Source organism: Callorhinchus milii, unplaced genomic scaffold (assembly GCF_018977255.1).
Source record: "Callorhinchus milii isolate IMCB2004 unplaced genomic scaffold, IMCB_Cmil_1.0 Scaffold1, whole genome shotgun sequence".
In the NCBI taxonomy this organism is placed as follows: domain Eukaryota; kingdom Metazoa; phylum Chordata; class Chondrichthyes; order Chimaeriformes; family Callorhinchidae; genus Callorhinchus; species Callorhinchus milii.
This window is the reverse complement of record NW_024704742.1, coordinates 38,354,212-38,369,236: the sequence shown is the minus strand read 5'-3', so window position 1 is coordinate 38,369,236 and position 15,025 is coordinate 38,354,212. Positions and strand designations below refer to the sequence as shown.

General features: G+C 46.5%; 1 protein-coding gene across 1 annotated transcript in view; it reads right to left on the bottom strand.

The window, feature by feature from the left end:
* lin54 (lin-54 DREAM MuvB core complex component) overlaps positions 1–12,237 on the bottom strand; it is a 50,427-nt gene extending 38,190 nt beyond the window's left edge. The window contains exon 1 of the mRNA XM_007888953.2: positions 12,148–12,237. The gene's annotated coding sequence lies outside the window, so the exon portion shown is untranslated. The remainder of the gene's footprint in view (positions 1–12,147) is intronic.
* Between the last annotated feature and the right edge of the window lie 2,788 nt (positions 12,238–15,025).

Here is a 15,025-nt window from a genome sequence, read left to right as displayed (position 1 = left end):
CAAGAGCTGCAGTTAAATTAGATGCATGAAGCGGTACAAAATGCTACCCAATCTTAAAGATGAATATTTCTTCTGCACCGAGTAGTGAAAGGCCCCTGCTATCACTATGCACAGGAACAATGGTGTACTCGTGTTGAGCTGGCAAGAAAGCAATCTCACATTACTCCTTTCTGCAGTCAGATCTCACCAGGGATTTATGCTGGTGCATCAGAAAGGACAAGAAGAAAACCGATTGAAAATGAACAGTATTTCCCTTGATGTACTTGGAAACGTTCCTCCCCCACCCCCTTTCATGTGAAGCTTGGTTTACATTACTACCTGGATGGCTTCCAGTGCAGTTTATTTCTGAGAATACCATAAAATTTCAAACTGCTCAAAGTTCACACCACAGTCGCAGTAGGTCTTAGCTAAGCCATGCACCAATGGAACAAAACCCAGCTACTGTATAGCAAAACCTAAGTTATTTAGCAGCTTAGCAATGGAAGCTGTGCTTAACTAGCTTATAACTCTCTGTAAAATGTGCTTGAAGCAATGGTGCCTTGGGACGTCCTCCCGACGTGAAAGGCACTATACAAATGTAATCTTCTTGTTGTTGTAAACGCATAGAACCGTTCACTGTAGTAAACATTGAAAGTACTTTACAATATAAGAGGTGGATAAAACAAGTTGGAAATTCTTCCTGTGACTCGAACAAGGTATTTTACTCCTAATCATTTTCACAAGTTGCCTCAGTTGTGAAATAAGTTATGGTTCACATCTGGTTCTAACATTTGGATATTTAAAAGTGTTAAATACAAGATCGCAAGACACAAGGTGAGCCATTGCAGCATATATTAAATTTAGATACAACATGAAACACTGTTTCATAAGAAAACCCGTAAGACAAAGCAAATGACAGCGTTTAGTAATAGTTAGGGCTGAATCATTTTGTATTCACAAACCTATACCTATTTACCCATTGTCCAATTTATTTGACTACAATGGATTGAAAAAAAATTCTTTGGTAATTGTAAGAGCTCTAAATTAAAGAAATTTGTGTACTCCCAAGGGCAAGAGCTCACAACAAAACATATACAGCAATCTAACTCAGTGTGGCCATATGTTTGGCTAATATAGGAAATATTCAAAAGAGAAATAGCTATTTTTACGATTCACTGAATAAGTCATATCATTACAGCACAGAAAATAAAGCTTTATTCTGTGGTTGTCTGAGCTAGAGCAAGGCGCTCTATAAATGAAATCTTGTTGTTGTTGTTGTACACCTGAGCTGCTGAGAACAGGCACAAAGACTTCAATTTCCCATGCTGACATTCCTCAACTTAATAACAGGTCATCCATATTGAAACTCATTCAATCCTATTGTAGATGTGGCCTGAAATCTTTTACAAAGAACTACAGGAAGCATTTAAATTACCGTATTTGTCTGAAGTTTCTCTTCGGCAATATTTCCTATAATATTCACACCTGCCCTGTATCCAATTATTCCAATTGTTGGTTTCTAGAAACATGGCAGGTGAAATCATTCGACAATATTAATTAAGCAGAAAACATACGAAGGACCCAAAAAATCAGACTTGTACCCTACAACTCCACAATATTGATCAGTATTCCGCTCATTCACTTGTTGAATTGTTTTTGGGTCAGACGGGTGTCTGACACGTGTGGAAATCCATTACCATGGCTAAGAGTATTCAAACCAAGCTGAGATTTCCATACATCCCACCTACACACGGAAATCCCAGAGGTAGATTGGTGGAATGGAATGCGCACTCTCTCTCTCTCCCTGGAGGGACGCTTCCTGCTTACCTAATTCCAGAAAGTATTAGGCGCAGGTTGGCAAGAGCCAAGGCTTGGAGACCACAGAGTGTGTGTCGGGGTACTGCTGGAGTTTAACCAGCTAAAACTGCATAGTTTGCCATTGATATTGCGGTCTGGCAAGCTTTCCCGCCACTTGCCCAGCTAGGACCACCCTACCCATTAGGACTTTGGCTTGCAGGGTTAACAGGAGCTGAGTGACTTGTTGAATTCCACTTGATAAAATGAACCAACTTGAAACTATTGTCCAACTTTTTATGTCTTTTGGTGAACATTCACATGAAATATTCAATTTCTCTTCAGTCTCAAAACACTTCATGGGATCCACTGCAACGCGCAGCAAATCTGCATTTTCCAGAAAACACAGTAGCCAATTTGCACTCAGGAACATCCACAAACATCTGTGAAGTGAATGACCAACTTTATCAAGGAGTCTGTTGGTCAGGACACTGGGAAATTGTTGGCTGTTCCTGGTAGAACCTCCCTTCTCTTTTAGTGCCATGGGATCTTTTACATTCCCCTAAACAGGCTGACAGGACTTTGGTTTAACACCTCATTTGAAAGAATGACACTACCAACAATGCAGCCCAATCCACAGAACATAATGAAGTGTTAGCTTGGACTATACAAGTTCAAAATGCTGACTCAGAGGCGAGAATGTGCTATCAACTATGGCAGCTTGACACACAAAATTACTGTCATTCCAACTAACCTACCCTTCCGATATCCCAGAGATTCCTTCTTTCGCATTTCTCTAAATCTGGGTGCTATAAAATGCAACTTCTTCCTATCTCCTATTTTACCGCTCCACTCTAGCCTCGGCCAAGTCGTCCTTCTACTCCAGGATAATCCTGGAGGCGAAGAACAACCCCAGGCTACTGTTTTCCACCACAACCCGACTCCTCCGTCCCCCCGCCACCCCGCGCAGGTCATCTCCTCCAACCTTCACTGCGAGGAGATGCTGGATTTCCTTGAATCCAAGATCAAGGGAATCCGCTCCGCGGTCACTTCCCCTCCAACTTCCACCCACCACCCACCCCTTCCCTCCCACACTCCGACTCCTACCCATCCTCCCCTACACACCTTCGTACCCGTTTCCCCACCCTCTGTCACTGAACTCATCCTATCCCTAAAACCAACCACCTGCTCCCTTGACCCCATCCCCACTCCACTCCTTATCTCCCAGCTCCACTTTCTTGCCCCACATATCACTGACATCATAAACCTGTCCCTCTCCTCTGGCTCTGTCCCCATTCCATTAAAAACTGCCATCATCACGCCCACCCTGAAAAAACCCTCCCTTGATGCGTCGCAGCTATCAAGCTACCGGCCCATCTCCAACCTCCCCTTTCTCTCCAAGGTCTTGGAAAGAGTTGTCGCCTCCCAACTGCGCTCTTTCCTTTCCACCCATTCTCTTTTCGAACCCCTTCAGTCAGGTTTCCGTGCTGCTCATAGCACAGAAACTGCCCTGGTCAAGGTCACCAATGATATCCTGACCATCTGTGACCAGGGCTCCCTCTGTCTCCTCGTCCTCCTCGACCTATCGGCAGCATTCGATACGGTCGACCACGCTATCCTACTCCACCGCTTGTCCTCCCACCTCAACCTTCAAGGCACTGTCCTTGAATGGTTTAGGTCGTACCTTTCTCACCGTCTTCACTTTGTCTCGACGAATGGCTTCTCCTCCACCCCCCGTACTGTCTCATGTGGTGTCCCTCAGGGCTCTGTCCTCGGTCCCCTCCTCTTCACCCTCTATATGCTCCCCCTCGGTGACATCATCCGCAGACATGGAGTTAACTTCCACATGTATGCGGATGACACCCAACTCTACCTTTCCTCCTCTACTCTCAACTCCACGACCACCGATGTCCTGACAGCCTGCCTGTCCGACATCGAGTCCTGGACGAGAGACAACTTTCTTCAGCTCAACGTGCGAAAAACCGAGGCCCTCCTGATTGGCTCACGTCAGCGCCTCCGCACCTCAGGCGCTGACACCATCAGCATCCAAGGCTGCACTCTCCACCTCTCAAAGCCAGTCAGGAACCTCGGCGTTTTGTTCGACCCTGAGCTGTCCTTTCTCCCTCACATCCGCACCACAACTGGCACCGCCTTCCATCACCTCCGGAATATCGCCAGACTACGGCACTACCTCACCCCTCACGCTGCTGAAACCCTGGTTCACGCCTTTGTCACCTCAAGGCTGGACTATGGGAACTCTCTCCTCGCCGGCCTTCCCGCCACCTCCCTCCACAAGCTGCAGGTCATTCAGAACTCTGCAGCTCGTGTACTGTCCCGCACCAGGCTTCGGGACCACATCACTCCCACCCTCGCTCGCCTCCACTGGCTCCCCATCCCCCAGAGGATTGATTTCAAGATCCTCATCCTCACCTACAAGGCCATTCACGGCCTTGCTCCCTCCTACCTCTCCAACCTACTATCCCCCTACCTACCTGCCCGTACCCTCCGTTCCTCTGGCTCCGGTCTGCTCCACGTCCCCCGCCCCAACCGCCCTACCATCGGTGGTCGGGCCTTCAGCCTCTCAGCCCCAGGCTCTGGAACTCCATCCCCCAGTGCCTTCGCCGCTTCCTCCCTTTCCTCCTTCAAGGCCGGTCTCAAAACCTTTCTCTTTGACCGAGCCTTCAGCTCCCCTCTCGACTCTCTTCCCCCTCCTCGCTCCCTCCCTTCCCTCCCCTCACCCTGACCATTTCCCCCCTCCTCGCTCCCTCCCTTCCCTCCCCTCACCCTGACCATTTCCCCCCTGCTCGGGTCATGACCCAACTGTGCAGCGCCTTGGGACGTCCTCCTGACGTGAAAGGCGCTTTATAAATGGAATCTTGTTGTTGTTGTATCTTGGATATGAAAATGATAAATAGCTGGAAGTGAATTTAAAATAGTAATTCAATCTCAGGCTTCAGCTGATATTGATAACCAGTAAAAGTTTTGTTCTCCAAATTTATGAAGTCATCAGATGCGACTTGATTCAATTACTGCCTTCTATAGGGACCTATTATTGGACATTCAATTCAGCTCGGACTTTCCAGAATGAATGTGCTGAATGAAACAGGTCGCTGAAGCAGCCAATACAACAACTACATTGTGGAATGATGTAACAACGCTGCTATAGAAAGGCTCCTTCTCTCCCACTACCAATTGCTATGCTGTATTCTTTCCAGTTTCTAAATTTGGGGCCAGACTGACAATTGTAAGTGATGTTTTGTAATGCTCAGGAAACCAGAATTATGATTTAAAAAAACAATTTGACCAGTCCAACACAGATTCTTTGATATAATTATATTTTTGGCAACTTGTCTTCCTCATTTTAAATATTAAAAAAAATTGAAGTTCAGCAATTATAGCCTAATCACAAAGTATCACCAAATTTATGATAAATCTATTCGAAGTTTGCAACTTCACTTCAATACCTCAATTTCTTCTATTTCTATCACACATCCTGTAGCTGTGGAGTCCTGTAACTCAGTGGTTAGAGCACTTGCCTCGCAAGCGAGAGACCTGGGCTCGATTCCCAGCAGGGCGAAATGTTGGGCAAGTTTCCTTATTCCACACGCCTCTGTTTACCTAGCAGTAAATAGGATCCCAATTGTTTGTCGATTGGTGGATCACTTTTACCGGGATAAAAATTCCTAAAAAAGAAATAATAATTTGGTCACTCAATCCACGACTGTTTGTGGGACACTGCTGTTTGCAATTAGCTGCTGCGTTTCACCCATAAATATACAGTCAATTCACTTTACAGTTATTCTGTGAAGCGCTTTGGGACGTCCTCCCGACGTGAAAAGCGCTATATCAAATGCAAGGATTATTATTATTATTATTTACAGTATATTCTGTGAAGTACTTTGAGACGTCTAGAAGACGTGAGAAGCTCTATATCAAATGCAAAGATTATTATCTTTTGTTACCACAAAGTTAGGATTATTTATCTTTCATCAGAATAACCCTTCTATTCATTTCCTTTTATCTCAGTCCTTTGTTTTTCTGCTAATGTGGTCTATGTTATTCTTTGCAGTCACAAGGAAAAACTATTAAGCATGGCAAGCCAATTCAACTCAAACAAATCTAACCACAGCAACAAATGGACAGTTTAATTTTTATCTTGCTCTCTCAAAGAACAGAACAGAGGAAATTAGGCAGGATTCTCTTACCCCCTTTCCTATCTGAAGAGTAGAGATTCACCCTGCAGTCCAATTTCCAACCCTCATTTGGACTCTTCTATGATTTTTTTTGATCAGTTGGATATCTGATACATGCAAAAACCCATCACCATGCTTAAGAGGATCCAAACCAACCTGAGATTTCCATGCATCCCACCTACGCATGGAAATAGCAGAGATAGATTGTTGGAATGGAATGTGCTCTCTCTCCCTGAAGCGACCACTTGCCTAATTCCAGAAACCTAATTCCCATTTAACTCCTGTTAACCCTGCAAACCAAAGCCCTAATGGGTGGGTGGTCCTAGCTGGGCAAGCAGCGGGAAAGCTTGAAATATCAATGGCAAGCTATGCGGCTGTAGCTGGTCAGACCCCAAAGTACCCCAATGCACAATCTGGGGTCCCCAAACCTTGGCTCCTGCCAACCTGTGAGGACTGGAATATAAAGGATATCAGTGCTTTGCATTTAAGCCTAATACTCAGCCACATCAAGTACACCAGAGTACATCCAGATTGAAACTCTACTATTGTATTGATTGACTAACTCCTTCAAAAAGCTAGTGTATTTGGCTAGAAATGGGATTAATGAATAAGATAAATACATTTCAAGGACAGCATATGCCTAACATTTGAGGGTAAGAAAATAAACCATGTTCAAAATGAATGAATAGGTCAATTAAAAGGTCATCAAGAATAAATTGTAAAGGAGGGAGCAAGATTTGGAAGACATACAGAAATCTCCCAAAGGAGGTTAAAACGTTAATGTTAGAATTGCAAATTTAGGACAATCTTACCCAGAGATGCAAAGCATAATTATTCTTGCATCCAGTTCAATCCTCAATTCTCCTTTCCCCCTCACCTCCGATTCCTCACCAAGATCATTTGCCTTCACCTCCTCCTCTATATCACACCTAATGCTGCCAAAACATTTATTGATGATTTTGTTACATCCCACTTTTCTATATCCTAGAAATCTCTCGGAAACACTATTTCCTTTGAAGGGCAAGCAGTTGTTGCTTTCTAACGTCCTGGTCTCCCTACCTCCACTACTCATAAGGTGCAACTCCTTCAAAATGCCATTGTCCGCATCTTCACCTGCACTAAATTCGGCTCACCCATCCCTCGAGTTCCCAGGCTCCACTGATTCCTTAGCTCCCCGGGGATCAATTTTAATGTTCTCACCCTCTCCTACAAACCCATCCACTCCTTGTGATGGCTCAGGTAGTAGCACTCTCGCCTCTGAGTCAGAAGATTATGGAATAACCCCTTGTTAGCACTTGGAATCACATAGTATTAGCTGATACTGCAATGCAGTGTGGCATTGTTGGAGATTTCATCCTTCAGATGAGACATTAAACCGAGGCCCCGTCTGCCTAGACAGGTGGACATTAAGGATCCAATGACACTACTTGAAAAGTGAAGGGAGTTTCTCTGGTATCCTAACCAACAACAGTCCCCCAAACAAAATTGGACATTCACTCATGGCCATTTGTGGGACACTGGTATGTGTAAATTGGCTGCTGCGTTCATCCACAAAACACAATCACTAAACTTTACAATATATCCTGTAAAACACTTTGGGATGTCCTCACTATGTGAAAGGTGTTATAGCAAATTAAGGATTGTTGTTATTATCTCTTGTATCTTTCATTGAAGAATAGCATTAAAATTCCCCCTGGTAAATTCAGGGCCAGTAATCCAACATATAACAAAAGATAATATTCCAACCATTAGTCTGAAGTTCTGTACAGCAGCAACTTGATAAGAAAAATAGTCAGCAAGGATTTAGGAGAAAGATTTTTCATATAACAAACCTCAATTCCTTTGTTAATGTAACAGAAAAAGGCACTTCTTATAATCTTGTTTATTTCAACTTTAAGGTTTTGGCACAGCTCCTCATAACAGACTAACAAATCAAAACCCACAAGAATCCAGAGTAGGCCATCGAACTGGATAAGAATCTTGTTGCTAATAGAAAAGAGATTATACTGGTTACAAGTAATTAATGGAGACACCAAAAATTCAGCGCTTGGACTCTTATTTCTTCTGGTCTACAACGACCCCTAAAATAGAATTAACCGAAACTGAAACCAACAATAAGTTGCAAATTAATCAGAATCACAAAAATAAGAGGAGAAATAGGCAAAGGATGCAACAAGCAAAATAATTTTGATCAGTTATCCAGTAATGCAAACACTGGACAAGTGAAAGTTAACACACCTAAACAGAAAACTATTACACCTAGGTGAAGGGGTATAAATATACAGAAGAGGTTAATATGACAAGACAGTGTGGTATAACAATTTAAAGAGCCAATAAATGCTAGAATATATAGACAGAACAGTAAAGTGCAGCCCTATTTAAATTATGGTAAGACTTTAGAAAGCATCGGCCAGGCCACACCTAGAATAATGAATTTTCAGCTTGGTCACAATGCCACAGAAATCAATTGAATTAGGAAAGGTACAGGTAGAACACCGGGGCTAATCACAATACAAATTTATATTTGCATAGCACCTTTCGGGAGGACGTCCCAAGGCGCTGGATCACAAATTAACAGAAAGGAAAGCAATAAAAAAAGGTGCTTTACGATTCAAAAAGAAGAAAATTGAATGGAGGGGGAGGAGACAAGAGAAAGAAAAACCTTATTGAAGTATATAATAATCTACCAATAAAGGGAAAACGCTACGATTATTCAAAATGTAATTAGATGTCACGTTGGCAGAGCTAATGTTATACACAGGGTGCGCTAAATAGCCTTTTCTTAATCAGCTTGACTTGGTCATATATTGCCTTTCCCTCATGTTCAACTGATCAAAATGCTAGATTTCCTACACAACATCATAGAAGCACCATTGCAGCAATATACATGCCCATCATCACTTTCTTGGGGGCAACCAGGGATGGGAAATAAATGCTGGCGCTTTTAGCATTATCCACAAAATTCAGAAGAGCACCACTATTGAGACAATGAAATATCTAGTTCCTGCAACAACCAGTTATGATCTAACTGATTTAATACTGGGCAAACTTATTTCTCACACGATTTTTTATTCTGTAATTATATTGTAGCTTCGCCTATGGCAGTAGTGTTACAATGGAAATTAAGTGAGGTAGGTTTTAAAGAGCGCCATTTTTGATGCTGTTTCAGTCTTTGTATAGTCGTTCCAAAATAGGAGAAGCTGAAGTCGTAATCCATAAACTTAAACTATGCATGTGTGTTTTTAAACTTGTTAACAGTGAATTTTAGCCCTCAGCGTTAACAGGGAAAACAACTATACAGCAACATCTCAGGATCTAGCACAACTTCTTCTATTTGAAGCAGTTCTACATTATTTCACAACATAAGTACAGTAGTATATGGCATTATAGCTTTGAGGGAGATCTCTGTCCTAAAAATCTGGAGTAAATTTGAAGGTTCCAAAGCGGAAGGGCAATACTTTAGCCCACTTTGGCACTCAGGTTCCTACTATAAAGCATTTTGACTTATATTTGCAAAAATAGGTGCACAAAAAGCATAGTAAAAGCAGCAGATGTAGTCTCTATTGCAGTACTAATTTGTTATGGTCCCTCTCCAGTAAGGCAGAGTATTCCGACCGAAGATTGGAACTAAGCCATAGCCAGAATTTCACAATGAAGTAATAACATCCGTTTAATACATGTCAAAGAGATCACTCTGTCTGTTCACCAAAACATCCAATTGCTAATACTGATCCTGTACCAAAATATTTGCACTCGACTCAAATGTGCCACGAATCGTATACTTAAAAGGATTATTGTATTGAGCAGTTTGGATCAAGCTGCAACAACCAATTCTGAAAATGCCATAAAAATTCACTGTGTAGGAAAAGAGGCGAAGGGTTTCATTGTATCGGATGACGGATCTGCTGCAACATAATGAGGTTTACATTAAAAATTGGCTGGGGGGCAGGCAGGCGGGCAGGACGGTCACACAGCCGCGCTTTCCAAAGGCATCTTAGTTTCAGTTTACAAACTAAGTGAAGCACTTAACGGAACGGTTGATAAACTGCAAAGCTGGCCAGGCGTTTGCCGATTAAGAGCTTTCGGTTCTGCGAGAAAAGTTAACGGCGCACTATGAAAAAGCGCTTCGATGTCACCTTCATCGCGCGCGGAACAAATGGAATTGGTTGGGGGCCATCCCGAGGGGCAGCGCGCACATCACACGGCTCTCGGCTTCGAAGCGTAACCTCTGTGTGTGGGGGTGAAACGTGGATAGCTGTGTCTTTAAGAAAAAGCCACGTCTAGACAGACCTTGAAGAAGAAAAAAAAACACACACACACAGACACACACACACACACACACAAGATTGCAGGGCCCGTCTCTGCACCTCGGGGGCTGGTGCCTTTGCAGCACAACTTGACACCCGACGGCGCTTAGGGCGTCGTGGGGGGGTGGGGGGTGGGATGGAGGAGCGACTCTCCCCCCTCCCCCCCCCCCCCCCTGCGGTCCCCCCCGGCCGCCCGGGGCTGTGCCTCTCCCGGCGGGCGGGCGGGCGGGGCGGGGGTCGCAGGCTCCGCCGGGGCGGGTTGTCGCCGCGGAGAGGATTGCATTTCGAAAGGTCCGCCATTTTCACCTCGTCATCACATTTCCAGAGAAAAGGCAGGGCCTCTCCCGGCGAGACTGGGTCACACACACACACACACACACACACGGGGGGGAAAAAAAATAATACGAAAAAACCGCGCAAAAAAAAAAAACTCAACAGGAAACACGCACTTGCGAAACGAAATCCCGAAATCGCAAACCGGACGCTTTCTCGGCGCGTTATGGTTTTTCGAACAACAAGTTTTCAAAGCCACAGATCATCTACCGACCCCCAATACAAACTCAAAACCGTGCGCCCGAGCGACTCCCGACATATATATACATGTATATAAAAAAAACACTTCTTCCTCCTCCTCCTCCTTCCTCCCCCCCTCCTCCTCCCTCCCTCCTCCTCCAGTTCAAATTGCTGGCGGCGGCTTCTCGAGAAGGGTTTTTTTTTTGTGTACGATTTTAAAAAAAAAGCCCAGGGTTTGGGGGGGTGGTGGGGGGGGGGGGGGTTGCCTCAACCGTTAAATATTTACCGTCCCATCTCCTCGATCATTAATACCTTCAAACAATCTGTAACTGAGATCAAAACAGCACGGGTAGGGGTGGGGGGGTGGGGGGGTAGGGGTGGGGAGGGTGGGGGGGTGTGGGGGTGGGGGGGAGAGAGAGGTATTAAAGCAATAACGCCCCGTTGTGAAATATCGCAGAGGGAAATAGAAAGAAATTGCACCACAAATGCAACAGCTGACACCACCTGCAGAAGCCAGAGTCCAAACAAAAATATAGATATATATATATATATTTAGCGAATGCGTTCGTTCATTAGAAGTGCAAAAGGGGTGGTTCCCCCGAATGGGTTCAAAAATCTACAAAACACCAGGACTTTGACCTGAAAGAAAATCATCCCGTCTAATTCAGATATTTTTTTTTGGGGGGGGGGCAATAAACCTTTAGCTGACAACACACACACACACACACACCTAAAACAAACACAACTTATAAAGTCAGCTCTCTCCACGTTTTGAAAATGAAATGAACGCTGGTGAAAAGTTAGGCGTCTTGAACAGGATCAGGATAAACTCAGAAGAAGAAACCAAGGAGGAGTTATAAAGGAGAGAGAAAATGACCCAACTGTCAACAAGCCGGGGAGGGGGGAGAGAGGGAGGGCAGGGGTCTGGGACCCAGGTATATGCCGAGCACCAAAACAGCTGTCACTCTGCATCCCAGTGACTGACTGACAGCCCTGAGAACCGCACGTTAAGCGACAACACTTTCGGCCACACACACACACACACAAAAAGGTGAATAGAGAGAGGGAGAGAGGGAGAACGGGAAGAGCTCCGGCCCTGGGCGTGATGTGCAGGAGGTCACCGCCGCTCACCTGGTTCCCCCTCTTCCCCGCCTCCCCTCGGGGCTGGGGGGGTCCACACCGGCCGGCGGGCGGGCGGGCGGGCAGGGGAGGGGAGGCTGAGGGCAGCGGACGGCCTCCGTGTGTGTGTGGCCCCGGATAACCCCAGGTGGTGGTGGTGGGGGTGGGCACCGATCCCCCTCCTCCCCGTCCCCTGGACGTGAAACACTATCAGCTGCTGACTGCGCGGCTGTGGTACTCACCGGCTCTCCTGCCCGCACTCGGGGTGCGCTGGAAGCGGGCGGCATTGAAGGTGTCCCCCCGGCTCTGTCCTCCTGCCCTCTGCCCGCTTCTCGCTTATTATTATTTTCTTGCCCCCACCACCACCACCACCAAGAGCGGGCGGGCGGGGTGTGTGTGTGTGTGCAGAGAGAGCCCGGCTCGGCCTCTGGGCCTGTCGCGGCGCCGAGCTCGGTTACCACACGCCCAGAGGCGCCGTCACCGGGGCACCGAGCGACCGTGTTTGTTCAAAATCACGCGCCCAGCGCCATTCCTCCTCTCCCAACATCCCATAATATCACACCGCGCCCGGGGAGACCGCCGCCGCCGCCATCCGCGAAGCACGTCCGTCAAAGCCGCGCCGGCTCCGCCCCCTCCCCTATACGCAATCACTCCCTCTCTCGCGCGCTCTCTCTCTCTCTCTCTCTCTCTCCGCACATGCGCACAACTCGGCTCCCAACAGCAAGCCGTTTCGCACCGCGCGCCTCTGGCACCTGACGTCACCACCAGCTCCTCCTCCTCCTCTGCCGACGCCCCTTCTACTCTCCCACTCGCAGGCATGACGTGGCTTGCGCGTTGCGTCACGATGAACACCACGCCCACTGCGTGGTGCTGTCGGCTGTTCCTCTCCCTCCCTCCCTCCCCGTTCTGGTCAGTCAGGGAAAGAGGCGGAGTCCAGTGTTCTGCTGGTCACATGCACAATACTGTAGCGCACCTGAAATCCCAGCAACGCTGTGTTAATAATAATAATATAATAATCCTTGCATTTGATATAGCGCTTTTCACATCTTCTCGACGTCTCAAAGCACTTCTCAGAATATGCTGTAAAGTGAATTGACTGTATATTTGTGGGCGAAACCCGGCAGCCAATTGCGCACAGCAGTGTCCCACAAACAGTGGTGGATTGAAAATGACCAATTTATTATTGTTTTTTTATTGTTTTTTTGGAGGGATTATTATTATTCCAGTGAAACAAAGTGCAAGCAGGGAAGGCAGGCAGGCCAGGCCGGGCAGAGTATCTGGTTTTAAGAATGACAAAATTAGCATCGATCAGTGGTTGTTACGTATTAATTAGATATGTGTTATACGCATCACCATATTCTACTTTCCACATAGTGTGTTATTGGAGTCCTGTAGTTCAGTGGTTAGAGCGCTGGCCTCACAAGTTAGAGGACCTGGGTTTGATTTCCGGGCAGGGCAAGATTCCTTACTCCACACGCTTCTGTTTACCCATCAGTAAGTAGGAACCCGGTTGTTAGTCGATTGGCGGATCGCTTTTCCGGCGGTAATTAAACCCTTTTTAAAAAAAATTTAAGTAAGATTTTGGTCACTCAATTCATGAATGTTTGTAGGACACTGTTGTGCACAATTGGTTGCCAAGGTTTGCCCACAAAATATACACTCAATTCACTTTAATATTCTGTGAAGACATCTCGAAGATGTGATAAGTCGCTATATCACATCCAAGGATTATTATTATTATTATTGGGATATTGAAAAACACCTGCCTGCCAAGCCATCAATTACTAAGTAGTGAGACATGCTCTCTTTGTTGATTGAAATTTTGTTTGTAATCTTAATATATGCCAGTCTTAACATTAAATATGCAATCATCTCCTTAACAGCAACAACAAGATTACATTTGTATAGCGCCTTTCATGTCGGGAGAATGTCCCAAGGCGCTGGATAGTGTACAAGATTTCAGACCCAAGCTGGGGTTAGGGGGGGAGAAAGGAGGGAAGGGGGGTGGCCGATGGCATGGTCGAAGAGGAGGGTCTTCAGGTGGGACTTGAAGGAAGCTAAGGAGGGGGCGAGGCGGAGTGATTGGGGATTGAATTCCAGAGGTTGGGGACAGAGTGGCTGAAGGCTCTCCCGCCAATGGTGGGGCAGATGGGTTGGGGGATGTGGAGCAGGCCAGAGCGGGCTGAGCAGAGGGAGTGGGCGGGTTGGTAGGGGGTTAGCAGGTCGCAGAGGTAGGGTGGGGCGAGGCCACGGAGGGCTTTGTAGGTGAGGACCAGGGTCTTGAACTGGATCCTCTGAAGGATAGGGAGCCAGTGGAGTCAGGTGAGAATGGGGGAAATGGGGTTACGGAGTTTGGTGCGGGAGAGGACATGGACTGCAGAGTTCTGGATTATCTGCAGCCTGTGGAGGGAGGAGTTGGGAAGGCCGACAAGCAGGGCATTTGCATAGTCGAGCCTGGAGGTGATGAAGGTATGAACAAGAGTTTCAGAGGCCTGAGGGATGTGGTAGTGGCGGAGTCGGGCGATGTTACGGAGGTGAGGAAAGGCAGAGCGAGTCATGGCTTAGATGTGGGGAAGAAAAGACAGTTGAGAGTCGAACAAGACACCCAGGCTCCTGACAGGCTGGTGAGTTGTAATGTGCAATCATGGAGGTTGATGTTGCCAGAGCCTGAGGTGCTGAGGCGCTGGCGTGAGCCAATCAGGAGGGCCTCAGCCTTGTTCACATTCAACTGTGGAAAATTTTCCCTCATCCAGGACTTGATGTCCGACAGACAGTCTGTCAGGACAGCAATGGTCCTGGAGTTGAGGGTGGAGGCAGAAAGAAAGAGTTGGGTGTCATCCGCATATATGTGGAAGTTGACCCCATGTCTGCGGATGTTGTCACCAAGGGGGAGCATGTAGATATTAAAGAGGAGAGGGCCAAGGACAGAGCCCTGGGGGACGCCAGACCTGAGAGTGCGTGGGCTGGAGGAGAAACCGTTTGAGGCAACAAAGTGGAGACAGTGAGAGAGATAGGATTCGATCCAGGCAAGGGCAGGACTGCGAAGGTTAAGTAAAGAGGAGAGGCAGTGTGTGAGGGTGGAGTAGTCGACATTGTCGAAGGCGGCAAAGAGGTCGAGGA